We start from the raw sequence: 17,392 nt of genomic DNA, 5'->3' as shown, positions 1-17,392 counted from the left end.
CCCATCTCTTGAAGAATTTTCCAGTTTGTTGTGATCCACACAGTCAAAGGCTTTGGCATAGTCAATAAAGCAGAAATAGATGTTTTTCTGGAACTCTCTTGCTTTTCTGATGATCCAGCGGATATTGGCAACTTGATCTCTGGTTCCTCTGCCTTTTCTAAAACCAGCTTGAACATCTGGAAGTTCACAGTTCACGTACTGTTGAAGCTTGGCTTGGAGAATTTTGAGCATTACTTTACTAGCGTGTGAGATGAGTGTGATTGTGCGGTATTTTGAGCATTCTTTGGCATTGCCTTTCTTTGGAATTGGAATGAAAAGTGACCTTTTCCAGTCCTGTGGCCACTGCTGAGTTTCCCAAACTTGCTGGCATATTGAGTGCAGCACTTTCACAGCACTCTGGATTAATGCTGATATATATAAAATAGATAAAACAGTAAGGATTTACCATGTAGCACAGGGAACTATATTCAATATCTTATAATAATCTATAATGGAAAGGAATCTGAAAAACTGTCTGGATAACTGGATCACTTTGCTGTATATCTAAAACTAATACAATATTGTAAATCAAGTCTCCTCCAGTTTAAAGATGAATGCTGAGTAAAAGAAATATTTATTGGATGGATGGATGGATGGATACATAGATGATGGGTAGATGAGTGGGTTGGTGGATGAATGAATGGGCAGATGGATGAGTGAGTGAATGGATGGTTGGGCAGATGGATTGGAGATGGATGGTTGGTGGATGGATGGATATTGGATGGATGGATGGTGGATGGATGGATAAATATGTGGATGAATGGATAAATGAAAGGGCAAATTGGGAATGGATTAAAGGATGACCCAGCATCCAGAGATGGTGGCACGGGTTGGTTCCAGAAGAAGTGGCTAGACCTGAGCAATCAGAAGACAGCAGGCTCCCTGGGGGAGGAGGGGGCACAGTGAGGGTGAGACATCGCCTTGGCCTGCGGGGGTCTGGCTGGCGGGGGTAGGTGGAAGTTTCTGACACTGATCTTGCTACCCCCTGCCAGCTGGGCTGGGGGTGCCCTGTCTCCCTTTGAACCCCCCTGGGTGGTGGGACCCAGACTCCTCGGAGGGTGAAATGTGGGGCCTCCGCCTTGGCAAGAGAGGGCTGCAGAGCTGGCAGGGATGCAGGGTGGGGCTGCACCTCCCTCGTCCTGCCGAGCAGCTGCAGACCCGCAAGTTAAATATGAAAACGCTGAAATGATCTTAAGGCCCTGACGCAATCCGACGGGAGCCCAGGAAGTCGGAAGTTAAATGACATGTTGGTAAAGTCTTCTCTTCCCAGCTCTGAAGCCACACAAGCGCCGCCCTTTCTCCACGGGAAACAGGCGGAGCTGGAGTGGGGAGTGGGCTGCAGCTGCCCTGGACGTGCTCTCTTTAAACCCAGCATGTCACTGTGGGCAGGGGGCAGTGAGCGTGGCTGAGTGGTCTGTTGGGTTGAGGGTATGGCCAGCGTCACCTGAGGCACAGCAGGGGCCAGGGCTGCCCGCGTCCTTCAGGGTCGGGGCTGCTTTAAGGAGGGTGCCCAAGCAGGCCGCCGGCTCTGGGACGCAGTGCTGGTCCAGAGCCGCCCAGGCTGGCCGTGGGGGACAGCGCCCAACACGAACTCCCACCCCAGGGGAAGGCAGGCTCAGGGATGTGTAAGGCCTGGCACAGTGGGCCCTCTGGGTGAGGGGCTTCCAGAGCTGAGACAGGCTGCAGGGAGGGAGGGGTCCTTAAGCAAGCCGGTGGCGGGAGGGCTCTAGGCCATGGCGGGGGGTGGAGACGAGAGCCTTGAGGGCCCTCCCCAGCATCCACGTGGTGACCACAGATCACCCAGGGAGCGCGACACCTGGCCACATCCCACCGCCAGTCTGCATGAGAGCAGATGACCCCCAAACGTGGGCCCAAGAAAAGGGGACCAGACCCCTATTGCCCCGGGGCACCTCCCCCCCCCCCCCGCCCCGGCCCTGTGCACCAGGCCCCCGGGCATAAACCCAGCCTGCTCCTGGTCCTCAGGTGAGGGGACAAAGGGCGCCTGTCTGTCCCCATCAGAGAGGCTCAGAGAGTCTAGGATGCCAGGCGAGGGTCCTTGGGCGGGGCGGGGTGAGGGTGGGAGACCCCAGCCAGCTGGTGGTCAGAAGCACAGTGGTGGAGACCTTCGGGCGGAAGCAGCCTGGTCACCCCCGAGGCTCGCCGCCCGCTCTGGGAGGCGGGGCAGGAGTGCGTGTCCTTCCAGGAGACGCCGTGGGGACTGAGAGGGGCTGAGCGGCCGGCCGCCCGGGGTCACAGCACAGAGGGGCTCCAGCTGTCCTCCTTCTCAGGATGGCCCCGGGGCCCCACCCCCTCGGTGGGAGGGGCATCCCGTTTGCACCTGGAGGCCGAGTGTGACCTTTGCAAGGCCGGTGTGGACACGCAGGCAGGGCCTGACCCTCCGGGGAAGCAGAGGCCGGGCGTTCCAGGCTGTGGATTAATCACAGAAATGAGAAATCGATCCCTGACCCACTGTGGCCTCATTACTCAGGTTGGACCGAAGAGGAAAGGCTTCCGGGCCCCCCTGCAGCTCTGATGGCCTCGGCCTAGATGGTGCCCCCACCTCACCAGGACCAGGCAGGTCCTGGCTGCGAGCCCATCACCAGGAAGCCTGCAAGTCGGGGCGGAGAGACCTCTGAGGGGCCCTGGGTTACAGACACCTGGCTGGGCTTGTGAAAACAGCTTCACACGCCTGTAGTGGGGATATGGTCATGGCCACTGGGTCTCCCAGGACGATCGGGGTGGGCGTTGAAAGATGAATTAATGTATTTGAACTGTGGTGTTGGAGAAGACTCTGAAGAGTCCCTTGGACTGCAAGAAGATCCAACCAGTCCATCCTAAAGGAGATCAGCCCTGAATATACATTGGAAGGACTGATGCTGAAGATGAAACTCCTATACTTTGGCCACCTGATGTGAAGACCTGACTCATTGGAAAAGACCCTGATGCTGGCAATGATTGAAGGTGGGAGGAGAAGGGGATGACAGAGGATAAGATGGTCGGATGGCATCACTGACTCAATGGACATGACTTTGAGCCAGCTCCACGAGTTGGTGATGGACAGGGAGGCCTAACGTGCTGCGGTCCATGGGGTGCAGAGTCGGATATGACTGAGTGACTGAACTTAACTGAAAAATCAATAGATGTCCGGCAGGCATGGTGCCACTGGACGTGGTTATGCAAGGCCGTGGTATTGCCAGGCGTGTTTCTGGAAGACTGCTTTGTCTGAAGTGATGGGACAGGGAGGTGGAGGAGGCTGGAGGCCAGGGAGGGGCCCCTGCACGGGCCACGGGAAAGCCGCGGGGGCCCAGCCAGGGCGGTGGTCATGAGGAAGTAGACGGGCTTCCAGAGTGCCGAGAGGTGGACTCAGGAGGCCGGGGAGACGGGTTGGACAGTAGGGACAGGGAGGAGGAGGCAGGATGGAGCCCCCAGGCTCCTGGGTCCCCCCTGCCACCATGACACAGCCAGGGGACCCAGAACTCTCTCTGATGCTTTGCTGGCTCTGGGTCACCCCCTCCAGCAGGTCACAGCAAGGGGTCAGGACTTTGGAGGAAGCTGGGGCGGGGGGGGGGGGGGTGATAGGTTCTACTCCAAACGGAGAAAGTTCCAGGAGTGATGGAGGCAGGGAGGCTGGGTAGAGGCTCTCCCTGGCCTCCCACCGACTCGGGCCAAGCGAGGGCCTAGCAAGGCTCCCGCTTCCCTCGGCCTGCTCCACGGGGCCCCTGATGCCCGTTAATCATGTTTACTGCCGCTCTCGCGGGAGCTGGGAGGCGGGGGTCATCGGATTACCGGCCCTCTGAAAAGGTCAGCAGGCCGGGCAAGTTCTCTGTCTTGTCCAATTCAGGGCCGATCGATGCAGCCTCCCCCCGGACCTGACCGCCCTCCACAGCCTGCGGTCAGACGGGCGTCACTGGAAGTGGGGCTGGAGTGGGGGTGCTGGGAGGGTGGGGCTGACCCGCCGTCACCCTGGGGAGGCGATCTGGACACGGGCCCAGCCCTGGGAAGCTGCCGGGCTCCTCCCAGCCCTGCCCCTTCGGTCCTCCAGGTGAGTGCTCCACGCCCAGAGAGCTGAGAGCCGGAGGGAGGACGGGCCTGTCTGCACAGGTGCTCGGGACAAAGCAGGTGCGGCCCAGGCCCCACCCCCTTCTCCACACGCACCCCTGCCTCTCCCCCACCAAGCGGTCTGCTTGCAGCTCAGGGGCTGCTGGGTGTGACTGCCAAGTGTGGACCCTCCTGGGGGCATTTTCATTTGAAAAGACCAGCTGGAAGACCCCCGAAGTTCTCAGGAGACAGAGCTATGCTGTGGGTGGGACAAGGCCGGGCCATCTGCGGGGCCTGACCTCCACAGTGAGCCGCCGGGACCCGTCCAGGGCTGAGGGTGTCCCCCGTGCTCAGCCAGCCCAGTTCAGTTGCTCAGGGCTGAGGAGCTCCAGGCTGGGGGCCCGACCGAGGCTGGCCGCTGCAAGGGCTCCCCCTGTGTGGTCCTGCTTTTCCTGGATCCGTGTCCTGGGGCTGCTGAAATAAAGGACCATGAACGAGGGCCTCCACCAGACAGGAATCCATCCTCGGGGCCGGCAGCCCAAGGTCAAGGTGTGGGCAGGGCCCTGGTGCTTCCAGGCTCCCGGCATCCCCGGGTTGCGTGCCTCCCCCTTCACACAGCCTCTCCTCGCCTCCTCGTCTCTTTGCAGGACACTCAGGGAGCCCAGCACCTCAGGACCCTCCCCTCCATCACGTCCAGCGTCCCCGTCTCCACACATGGTCGCGGCCACGGGCTCTGGGTTTAGGGCCTGTGCTCCTCACACGGGGTCCTCACCCTTCTACTGGCCTCCCCTCCTCGGTCTAAACCCCAAGCTCATCCCCGAATAAACGTCCCACTCCCCAGACTCCTCCCCAGACTCTGCCCTCCAGGGGTGCCCCCAGTGACAACCAGAGGCTCCAGAAAGCAAGGGACCCACCTGCCCCAGAGCCCAGGTTCCTGGCCACGTGGGAAGAGGCCAGCACGACTCTGATGCCTCCTGCCGAGCCAAGCCCACAGCAATGAGGCGGGTGCAGAGGGAAGTCCTCATGGGCCCCTGGCCAAGAGCAGTCTTCCGGGCTGCCTTTCCAGGAGAGGGAGGGTCTGGGGCCCACTGCCTGGGATGCATAGTGAGGCTGAGAGCCCAGTGAGAGACCCAGAGATGGAGAAGGAGGTAAAACAGCGAAGCCAGAAAGGAAGAGGTGAGAGATGCAGGGGGGGGGGGGGTGATAGTGAGATAGATACACAGATAACAGATGAGTAATCGATATACAGATAGGCGATGGGGAAATAGATGATAAAGGGATGGTGAACAGAAGACAGGTAGGTAGATGATAGATAGAGATACATAAACACATAGATACATAAATGATGGGTGGATGATAGACAGACAGATGGGTTTCCTGCCAGGGCCAATTTGGGAAATTCCGGGCTTTATTTGATTTGAGAAGGGGATATTGTAGGTATCCCCAGTGGCACCCCACTCCAGTTCTCTTGCCTGGAAAATCCCATGGACAGAGGAGCCTGGTGGGCTGCAGTCCATGGGGTCGGGAAGAGTCGGACATGACTGAGTGACTTCACTTTCACTTTTCACTTTCATGCATTGGAGAAGGAAATGGCAACCCATTCCAGTGTTCTTGCCTGGAGAAGCCCAGGGATGGGGGAGCCTGGTGGGCTGCCCTCTATGGGATCACTCAGAGTCGGACACAACTGACGCGACTTAGCAGTAGCAGCCTTTTATAATACGGGTAAGGATTCTGAGATGAGGGTTCTGAGACCATCAAAATACTCCTGTCTGCAAACAGAAGGAAGCTCATCTCAGAATGGTATTAACTATAAGGACTGAGCCTTAACTCTCTGAACAGGAAGTTCTGGGGAGGATGGGGGCTGGCTCCAGAGCTGGACAATTCAGAGGCACAGAAGAAAGCACAGAACCACAGGATCTTCCCACCTCTGTGCTCTGGCCTCAGACACATCCTCCTCGTGGCTACAGGGTGGCTGCTGCTGCTCCAGAAGTCACAGCAGATGCAGCCAAGTTTAGTGGAAGAAGAGATCATCTTCTTCTTTTTTTTTTTTTCTTTAGAGGAGACCATCTTTCCCTGAGCCTTTTGGAGAGGAAGAAAACATTTCCCTGAAGCCCCCAGTAGCCTCCATCCCCATCTGTGGTTAGAACGGTGAGTGTTTCCACTGTGAAGTATTTTGCCCTGTCGCTGGGGAGGAGTCAGCTACCCTTCCCAAAGTTATTGGCAGGGAAATGGGGAACACCCAACAAAACCTAGCCTGGCCAGCAAGCAAGAAGGGTGGAGGGCTGTGGGGACGCAAATGCCAGGGAGGTTGTGTCCTGCGCCCAGAACTTGCCAGCATTGGTGGAGAAGCTGACATTCAGACCCAGAGGGCCAGCTGCACTCCACAGTGTGGTGTCTGGCTCGCCAAGCAGGGTGGGGTAGGGGCGAGAGGAGTCGGTGGTGGTCCCAGGGCCTGGGAGTCGTGGTCTCCCACCCTGCCCCTGCCACCTGGAGCTCCCCGAGAACCACGGCCCAGGCTGCCCTCTGATGCTGGACTCACTAAAGGAAATGTCCTCACCGGTGCATTTCCAGCCCAGACGGTGGCGGTTTTAATATCGAGAACCACAGCGAGGGGGACGGACGCCCGTTCCTGCGGGCTGGCCAAAGGCGTTCGTCTCCTACAATGGAGAGGAAATGAAATCCAAGGGGCTTTTCCTGCCCTGAACAATGCGGATCGGCCGTCAGACCAGGACAGAGGGGCCACTGGGTCACAGCGCGGGCGAGGGGGCGGGGAGCAGGGCACCAACAGTTGGGACCGCGGTCACTCCCCCGCCGTGGGCAGACGGCCCCCAGCCTCAGTTTCCCCGTCTGTGAAATGGGAAGAATAGCAAGGGGGCAGGGATGCCCGTCAGTGTCCGGCTGTGAGCACACACTCATAAGGAGCACAAGGGCTTCCCCGGTGGCTCAGACGGTAGAGAATCCGCCCGCAAAGCAGGAGGCCTGGGCTCGATCCCTGGGTCGGGAAGATCCGCTGGAGAAGGGAACGGCAACCCACCCCAGAGTTCTTGCCTGGAGAATCTCATGGACAGAGGAGCCCGGCAGGCTGCAGTCCATGGGGTTGCAAAGAGTCAGATTCGACTGAGCGACCGAGCCCAAAGGGCATGAAGCTGGTGGGATGACCCATTTCCCAGGCCGGGGGGTGAGGGGGCTTCTCTTGGGACAGGGCCTGGCCTCTCTCCCATCACCACCCTCTCAGTCCCCGTAGGTGGGGGATGGCTGTAGCCGGGGCCGGTCCCTTCCTGGGAGATTTTGCGTTTAAAGTCTCCTCTTTGTAGCACAGCTCATCAAGAGCACCCTCTGGGTTTGCTCCCTTCTGAGTCCACACTGGGCGCGCGGGCTCCCACGTCTTTACCAGCTGAGATTTTGAGTTTAAAGTGTCACGTCCGGAGTGGGGGTGGGGGTTGGATCTATTTTCCTTCTGTTTCTGCCCTAAAGGGCACAGATAGCAGTTTGGGCGAGTGGGCCGGCTCCAGCCTGAGACCGGGACCAGCCGTCCAGCCGGTCCATCCTGAGCCAGAGATGCTGGCCGACCTGATCAGAGATTACCCTCTGGGTCCTGCGTCCGTGTTTGATCCCCAGTGGGTGCCCCTCTCCCGAGAGGGAAGTGGGGGTGTCCTGGCCCCCTAACTTCAACAGCCCAGGTCCCTGAGCATGCGGCTCCAGTCGACCTGGGTCGGGGCCCGCTCACCAGCCACGTTCTTCCCGAGTCCAGCAGAGAGTGACAGGGCCGGGCAGGGCCCTGGTCCCATCGCCGGCCGCGGCTGTGGACCGCACGTCGGAGCAGACGGCCTCCTCGGGAGGGACCGGGGAGGCTGGACCTGGAGGGGCAGAGCCCAAGGGGCAGCCCCGAGGGACCCCTGCTGCCTCCCCAGCCCTCTGGTCCACTGAGGCCGGCGCCCACGCTTCCTGCTGCCCGCCGACCACGTGCTCACACTTCCCCAGCCTCTCCTTCCCAAGGGAACCTTCCAGGGGCCAGCGCCACCCCCCTCCCCGGGTCCTCCCCATCCTCAGCCCCGTCCTCCTGACTCCGCCCCCCAACCCTGCAGGTCTCTGCTCCTCTTTGTAGCAGAACTCAGCAAGGGAGCCCTCTGGGTTCGCTCCTTTCTGAGTCCACCCCGGGCTCATTGGCTCCCAGCTCCCGAACACCGCGATGCCGCGACCCCCATGACCCCCACGACCCCCACAACCCCTGCTCCGCACAGCCTCCCGGCCCACCCATCACCCCCAGGCTCCTCCGTCCCGTTGGCTTCCAGGTCCTGGCTTGCTCTCTGCCGCCCTGGTCTCACTCTCCTTCTGTTCTCTGACCTCTCACCTTCGACCTTTGGTGCCCTGTCTCGGACCTCTCCCCACGGTCCCTCCCACTCACCCCCTTTTTTCTCGCCCCCTGAAGCCAGGCTGTTGCCTCATCTCAGACCTCAGCCGGAGTCTGGGCCCGTCCTCCCCTCCGCTGTGTCCACCTGGCCCCCTGCCCCCTCAGCGCTCACCTGGACCGTGGCAGGGGCCTGCCGCCTGCCGCCGCCCCCCGCCCATCTGCTCTCAGACCCCCAGACCTTGAGAGGCAAGCCACACGGGGGCCCCACCTGCAGGAGACTCGGGGGAGCAGAGGCCCTGCGTGGCCTCGCCTGCTCGGAGGTCAGCTGCCAAGCCCCGGACCCCCATCCCCTGCTCCTCACTGCCCCGGCCCGGGCCCTTCGCTCCAGCCCGCCAGCACCCCCAGACCTGGCCCTGTCCTCCGCCAGCGCCCCCGCCCCATTCGCGTTTCTCACCCCCTGCAAGTCTTGGCTCAGACGTCACCTCCCTGGCCAGTCCATCCCTCAAGCCCAGACCCCTCACGCTGCCAGGCTCCAGGGAGGGGAGCCCCTCTGTCCACTGTCCCCCGGGGAGCGCGCCGTCCCCTCAGGCACTCTTGTTCTAGAGCATTTGCCACCAGTTTCTGGTCTTCTAGGAGCGTCCCACTTTTGAAGCATCCAGGCCAGTGGCTGGGGGGAGGTCCTGCTTCTAAAGACAAAGCAGAGGGAGCCGGGGGCTGCACTCCCGCCCCACGCCCTCCCCGGCCGTGGCCCAGACCCTGGAAGGGCCACGTGGGCAGCACAGGGGCCGCAGGGAGCCCAGGGCCGGCCCGCCGGCTCCCGAGACAGGAAGGACGCGAAACGGCGCTCGGTCAGGGGACGAGCAGGCAAACGCGTCTCGCTTCTCTAAAGCGTGCCTGGGGCGACGTCACTGCCTGCTCCGCTGGGGCTCCCGGCGGCCCCACACACCCAGACGGGCAGGGCTGAGAGCCGGGAGCGGGAGGGCTGGCCTCCAGGCACCTGGGCTGGACTTCCATCGCCTTCGAGCCTCGTTATGCAAATGCGACTCTGCTGCCCTCACCCCTCACGGATGCCCATTGACGACTCGGGGTCACCAACGTGCTTTAGTCCTGGAGGCGAAGGTGATAACTGCTACACCATGGAAACAGCTTTCCTCACCATTTGCGAACTGAAGGGAATTTGTCTGTGCCCCCATTTTGCAGATGAGAAGACGGAACCCCAGGGAGGGGCCATGACCTGCACACGGCCACTGGCTGGTAGACGCTCCATGCGTCCAGCGGCTGAGCTGCCGGACCTCAGGATTAGGTCTTCATGAGGGAGGGACTTTCTGCCTTATGGGTGGTGTCATCTGCATATCTGAGGTTATTGATATTTCTCCTGACGATTTTGATTCCAGCTTGTGCTTCTTCCAGCCCAGCGTTTCTCATGATGTACTCTGCATATAAGTTAAATAAGCAGGGTGAGAATATACAGCCTTGACGTACTCCTTTCCTGATTTGGAACCAGTCTGTTGCTCCATGTCCAGTTCTAACTGTTGCTTCCTGACCTGCATACAGGTTTCTCAAGAGGCAGGTCAGGTGGTCTGGTATTCCCATCTCTTGAAGAATTTTCCACAGTTTATTATGATCCACACAGTCGAAGGCTTTGGTGTAGTCAATAAAGCAGATCAGTCCTGGGTGTTCATTGGAAGGATTGATGCTAAAGCTGAAACTCCAATACTTTGGCTACCTCATGCGAAGAGTTGACTCATTGGAAAAGACCCTGATGCTGGGAGGGATTGGGGACAGGAGGAGAAGGGGACGACGACAGAGGATGAGATGGCTGGATGGCATCACCGACTCGATGGGCATGAGTTTGAGTAAACTCCGGGAGTTGGTGATGGACAGGGAGGCCTGGAGTGCTGCAACTCATGGGGTCACAAAAAGCCGGACACGACTGAGCGACTGAACTGAATTGAACTGAACTGAACTGAGGGAGGGACAGACTTAGCCGAAGGGGTGGGTGATGGCCTAGGGGAGCGGAGACCTCCGGGGGAGGGTCTCTCTGGAGGAAATGGTCTCTCCCAGGGGGAAGGGAGTGGCCAGGGCTGTAGAGTGGGCATCTTGGGAGGAGGGGCGCCCCATGGGAGCCAGACCCAAGGAACTGGGGCTCAAGGGTGGACTGGATAGACGGAGCCCTGCTGGATTATAAGGAACAGGCTGAATCGGTCTTCTGTGCCCGGGTAGCTCTGCCGGAACCATGGCTGACAGTGACATTTCCCACCTGGCTGCGAAGATCTCCTCATCTGGGGGGATGGAGAGGCTTCAGGGACAAGTGCCTCATCCCTGCACCCGAGGGACCCCATGGAGGGGGACGGATGGGGTCACAGTAGTAACTGCTGTCCTGGGCCCTCCCACGGGCTGGCATGGGGCGGGGAGAAGTGTCAGAGAGAAACAGCAGTTAAATCGGTGAGGGCAGATTTTACTCAGGGCTATTGCAATAGAGGAAATGAGCCATCCATGTGGAACCAGACTTAACTCCAGATGCAGGCTGGACAGGAGCGGGTCTGAATCAGGAGCAGGTGGGGTCAGTGGATGGAAGCTCAGTGAGGCAGAAGGTCAGGGGTGAAGGGGTTCTGGCTAAACTCCCCAGTGGCATCCTCACTGGAGGCAGACCAGGCGTCAGGCAGCGGCTGGGGCCAGCGGGATGAGGACTTTGATCCGATATCCAGGCAGGGGTTTCTGGTCAAGCTGGCCTCGCGGGGTCCTTGCAGAGAGTGGATTCTAGCAGGAAATGCACAGATGGCAGCAGGTTCACTTGCCTCCTCTGGGGGGCTTGTCTCCCATGACAGGCAGGGAAGGTGGTCTGTCCTGGGGACCCCTGGGGCTCAGGGACATCTGGGCCACGAAGGCGGTGGGATCCCAGGCTCAGCCTGGCTCCCCATCCCTCATGGATTCCCCACTGTGATTCCTCCCACGAAGGTCAACACAGAACAAGCCTCCTTTGCATGTTTTCTTATCAACACAGAGATCTGCCCCCCACAGAGATGAAAAACGACCCCCCAGTGCTGCTGGGAGTGGACAGGACGGAGCCCACAGGTCCCCAGAGATGGCTGCGCCCCGTCTGTGTGTCTGTAGGATCAGCCGTGGCTCTAGGCAGGTGCCAAGGGGGCCAGTTTGGCAAGAGCCCAGTTCAGACTCTCCCGAGGGACCACAACCCCAACTCTGACAGAGGGCACTCAGACGGGAAACCAGGGCTGGTGGGCAGTGTTTGGGGGGGTCTGCATGCCCCTCTTTAGCCCCCTGCCTGGTTGGAGTGCTGAGGCAGCTAGGGGTTCCCAAGGGCACCCCAGGTCATAAGGCTAAAGAGCCGTGCTCCTGGAGGCAGGCTGGAACGTGCAGGGGACAAGGTGATGTTGGGCCTGTGGCCCTGGCCTCTCAGTGAGGATTGGAAAGGAGTGCCTGGGCAGCCCTGGGGTTGGTGGCTGCTGCCTCGGTTAGGTGTCTGCGGCCCCCAGCTGCTAGGAGAGCTGCCTGGGGGTCTCCCCGCCCCCACACCCATCCTGGGCCCTCCAGGCCCTGGGTGGGACGGTCAGCAGGGCCTCCCATCCTCCTTGGTTCTGGCACCAAGAGGGACCTGGTGTGACAGTGGGTGTGAACCGATGCCTGGGCGGGTGCCCTGGAGGGCGTGGGGGTGCGGGGCTCCTCCTCTCCCTGCACCCACCTCCGAGGAGGCTGCTGGGGTGGGGCGGGGCGTACGGGGGTGCCCCATGTACCACGGGCCAACTGGAGGCTCAGTTGGTAAAGAATCCACCTGCAGTGCATTCCATCCCTGGGCTGGGACGATCCCCTGGAGAAGGGAATGGCAACCTGCTCTGGTATTCTGGCCTGGAGAATCCCAGGGACAGAGGAGCCTGGCGGGCTGCAGTCCATGGGGTCGCAAGAGTTGAACACAGCTGAGCAACTAAACCACCACCGCCATGGCCCACACCGGGTCCCTCACTCACGCCTGTGTGTGCTCGCTGGGTCATTCATCTACCAGCTCCCGAAGCTGCCGCCGCCGAATGCCACCCTCCTGGGGAGTTAGTGCTTCCACGCGTGGATTCGGGGACACATCCGGTCCACAGAAGACAGCCGAGGCACCAGCCACATCCCTCTACCTGCTATCTCTGGGACACGTCACCCTCTCTGCTGACGGCCACAGGGCTCAGTCTGCGGGAGACTTCTGGTGTCTGCGAGTGGGCTGCTGAGCAGTTGACCCTTCCTGCCACTCCACCACCCACCACAGCCTTCCTGCCCCTCGAAAAGCCCCACTCACCCGGGAGCGCTGACGTCCCGCCAGGCTGCAGGCCATAGCACGCTGAAGCTACACGGAGGCTCACACAGCGTCGTACATTTCTGCTCCTGTCCCGCGGCTGGGGGTCCTCCCATCTGCTTAAAAGCTTCTTCTTTGAATTAAAAGAAACTACCTTTTGCAAGACCCTAGAGAGATTCCCTGGGGCTTCCCTGATAGCTCAGTTGGTAAAGAATCAGCCTGCAAGGCAGGAGACCCCTGTTCGATTTCTGGGTCGGGAAGATCCGCTGGAGAAGGGGTAGGCTACCCACTCCAATATCCTTGGGCTTCGCTGGTGGCTCAGCTGGTAAAGAATCCGTCTGCAATGCGGGAGACCTGGGTTCGATCCCTGGGTTGGGAAGATGCCCTGGAGAAGGGACAGGCTACCCACTCCAGTATTCTGGCCTGGAGAATCCCGTGGACAGTCCACGGGGCTGCAGAGAGTCGGACACGACTGAGCGACTTTCACTTCATTTCGGAGAGAGCCCTGGGAGTGCCCGCTGCCTTGGGAATTCTCCAGTTGGTTGTAGGAAAATCTGATCTGCATTCAGGGCCGATAAAGACTCCACCCCTCCCTCTTGAGTTATGCAAACCTTATCCCGGCCACCTGAGTGCCTGGTTCTCCCCCCACCGCCCCCACCGCCCCCAAGTGGAGAAAGCACTTTCCTGCATCACAATTTCTTTCCAAGATAACTCGTTTGAGGAAGTCTGTGTGGGTTCTCAGAAGTCCATCAGGGCTCTGAAGGGTATTTTCTTTCTCGGTCAGCTGAGTTACAGGCACCCCACTGGATGCTCTTGGCAGACTTCAGATTGATTTAGGAATTCGATGCAGTTTGCTGAGCACAATCTCTGCTGATTGGGCCAGTTTCTGAGCATCTCTGGAGCAACCAGTTCCCTAGGAGAGATGGTCAGAGCAGAGGAGCCAGAAGCTAGGCCCCACGCGGCAGTGAGACTGGGGCTTCCGATGACAGCTCTCGCCCTTCCAAGCTTGCTTGTGGTTCAGAGGTGAGAGTGGGTCCCACTCCGGGTCTCTTTCCACTTCTGTGACCACCCCGACGGCTGGCAGGTCCGAGCAGCAGGCAGCCACGCGCAGGCAGAAAGATGAGCAGATTTTGGCACGTTCTAGCCACAGCACGGTTGCAGTGGCCACACCAGCCGCTGTTTTCCACGCCCCCAGCCCACCGCTGGGCACATATGAGCATCCCTGGGTGCTAGTCCCCTAGCCCCCCACCCCGGGGGTGAGGGGAGAGGACCCGATTCCCCTTTACAGCGTCAGAGCCAGCGTGGGAACGGGCACACAGCAAGTGCTCGGTCAGTATGGATTCCTGTGTGGCTGCAGACAGGTGGCTGAGCCTCTCTGAGCCTGTTCCCTTTTTTGTAGAACGAGGTTGATGGTCCACCCGCCAGCACGCTCCGTCTCACATGGGAGGCAGCAGACACCAACTCCTGTTGCTAGGCGCCCAGCAGCTGCCCAGCGCCCTCCTGAATGCCTCAGCTGTAACACCCCACCTCACGGCGCTCCCAGAGAACGAGCTGATATCATCCCCTGCTCCCCAGGAGGCGTGGGGAAGGGCAGGGACTTGGTCACTGTGGTCCCGGATGCAGGTGTGAGTGAAACCCCCGCCCTCCGCAAAGCCACGTGCTGTCCTTGGGGTGAGAATCCCCAGGTCGGTGCTCATGACCTCTGCTCGGAGACTAGACACTGGACGCCTGCCCCATGCCAGGCACTGCTGGGGAAACAGCGCTGAGCTGCCCAAGCCTTGCCCTTCCCCCAGACTGAGCCACGCTCCCCAAGGCTCCTCTTTCCTGGGTTCTAGTTTTTCAGGCCTCTGCCAACAAAGGTCCGTCTAGTCAAGGCTATGGTTTTTTCAGTGGTCATGTGTGGATGTGAGAGTTGGACTATAAAGAAAGCTGAGCGCCAAAGAACTGGTGCTTTTGAACTGTGGTGTTGGAGAAGACTCTTGAAAGTCCCTTGGACTGCAAGGAGATCCAACCAGTCCATCCTAAAGGAGATCAGTCCTGAATACTCACTGGAAGGACTGATGTTGAAGCTGAAACTCCAATACTTTGGCCCCTTGATGGGAAGAGCTGCCTCATTTGAAAAGACTCTGATTCTGGGAAAGATTGAAGGCGGGAGGAGAAGGGGATGACAGAGGATGAGATGGCTGGATGGCATCACCGACTCGATGGACATGGGTTTGAGTAAACTCCAGGAGCTGGTGATGGACAGGGAGGCCTGTCGTGCTGCAGTTCATGGGGTCGCAGAGAGTCGGACACGGCTGAGTGACTGAACTGAACTGAACCCCATCCACGCATCCATGTACCCAGGCATCCAGTCCTTCTCTGAGCACTTGCTGAGCGCCTCCTGTGTGCTGGGGGCCAGATTCGGTTCTCTCTGCTGAGAGAGACACAGAGGTGGTCTCTGCTCTCCTCTCCCGGTTCTGGGGCTGGCGGGGACATGACCCAGGCACAGCGGGATAAAACAGGCAGACGTGCTGCGCCGGGGACCCCAGGTAGTGGGGAACCCTTCCCCCGCCGGCTGCCTGCCCTGGGGCACTCCCACCCCACAGCTGAACACGGAGCCCTGGCTGGACTAGAGGGTGTCCAGCTGCAGGACCATCCCCTGACTCACGTCCAGGGCCACGTGTCTCTCGGCCCCCAGAATGGAAGGTCAGAATCCTGGGTGGTCCTGCCCGTCATGAGTGACCGAGGACAGGGAGGAAGCAGGTGGCACAGAGCCGGGATGGACCTGCGTCCGAGGGCAGACACAGACAGAAGCCTGCAGGTTCAAGATGCGTGAACCCTGAACAGGATCAACCCAAACAAATCCACGCCAAGACTCATCATAATTAAGCTTTAGAAGGAAAAACAAAGAAAAGTCTTGAAAGCAGCCTGAGGAAAACGATACCTGCCGGGGAGACTGTGTGAGTGAAAAGCAGATTTCTCATCACAGGCCAAGCTGGAAGAAAAGAACCGTCAACCCAGAAGGAACTCTAAGCTCAGAGAAAATGTTCTTCAGGAATGAGGGGCAATCAAGACAGTCTGAGATGAAAAAGAACTATTCGTGTTTGTCATCAGCAGACTTATCCTTATACACTGATTAAAGGAAATTCTCTAAACATAAAGAAAGTGACTAAAAAAAAATAAGGGGACTTGGAATGTCAGGAAGAAAGGAAGAACACGACAAGCAAAAAATATGTGTAAATAAAGCAAGCCTTCCTTCTCTGGAGTTTTCTAAATCATATTTGACAGCTGAAGCAAAAATTATAACACTGTCTGTTGTGATTCTCGATGTATGTGTGGGAGTTATTTAAGGCATTTATATGATAACTGTGGGGTAGCAAAAGGAGCTCCAGGGAGGTAATGTTTTTATATCTTTAAAACAGAAAAATAACGGCAGTGCTGGCCTGTGATAAGTTATGTATATGATGTTATAACTGGAGTAACCCTATAAAAATCTGTATCGAAAAGCACAGTTCACAACAATGGATAAATCAACGTGGAATAAAAAAAAAAAAAATGTTCAGGTAACCCAAAGCAAAGTAGGGGAAAAAAATCAGAGATGGGAAAACTGAGAAAACAACAAAAAAAAATAACATAACTTAAGCCCTAACATATTAACAACCACATTAAATGCAAACAGTCTAACTACAGCAATTAAATGACAGATTGGCAGAATGAGAAAAAAGATACATATATTCTGTGAATAAGAAATTTACTCTAAATATAATGAAAACATATGTTGACAACAAACGAATGAAGAAAAATAAATCATGCGAACATTCATCAGAAGAAAGCTTGAGTGGTCACGTTACGACCACACAGTATTGTGTAGACGATACTAGTAGCATGTAAAGTAGACCTCAAAACAAGGGGCGTACCGGGGACAAGGAGGCGCATACAAAATGATATAACGACAAACACATCACTCTAGGGTATTCCCGGATGGTCCTCTGAGTTAAGATTCTGAGCTTCCACCGCGGCGCGGCACAGGTTCCGTCCCTGGCCAGGGAAGTGGGATCCCATATGCTGGGTGGCACAGCCAAGAAACACAGTAATAAACGAATGAGTAAATGAATAAGTACGTTTTTGAAAAGATCACTCTGTCAGGAAGACACAGCAGTCTTCAATGCACGCCCACCCAACAACAGAGGGGCAAAGCGTGTGAAGCAAAATCACAAACTGACCAAAGCAAAGAGTGCTGGCCTGGGCTGGATTCCTGCTCGGGAACGTCTCCAAGGATCCCCTTGACGAGTCTCCATCACGGAGGGAGTTTCGTGTGTGTCCTTTCCTTGCAAACGGAGATAATCTGTTTTTACAAGACAAATATTGTTTGAGGAAAAATAGCAGTGTTGCCACAATTCATTTCAGGATGATTCATTATTCCTGAATTTTCTCTGTTGGCTTCTATTGTCAGTTGTTCCCAAGTGATTTTGTTAGATGGCATAATAACTATATGATTAAAAAAAGAGAGAGAGAGAGATACGAGGACTCGGGGAAAACGTCTGTCTCAAAGAGCTGGCCTGGTCAGCAGGGGCTGGGAAGGCCCCTTGTGGGTACTGGTCAGTCTGTAAAAGGGATCAGCGAGGCTGGTGGGCTGACTGCCCCCAGCTGCTGGGAAAGCAGCGGGAGAGACTTGGAGAGCATTCCACCCG

This window comes from Muntiacus reevesi, chromosome 22, assembly GCF_963930625.1.
Source record: "Muntiacus reevesi chromosome 22, mMunRee1.1, whole genome shotgun sequence".
NCBI lineage: Eukaryota > Metazoa > Chordata > Mammalia > Artiodactyla > Cervidae > Muntiacus > Muntiacus reevesi.
This window is presented reverse-complemented; position numbering follows the sequence as displayed.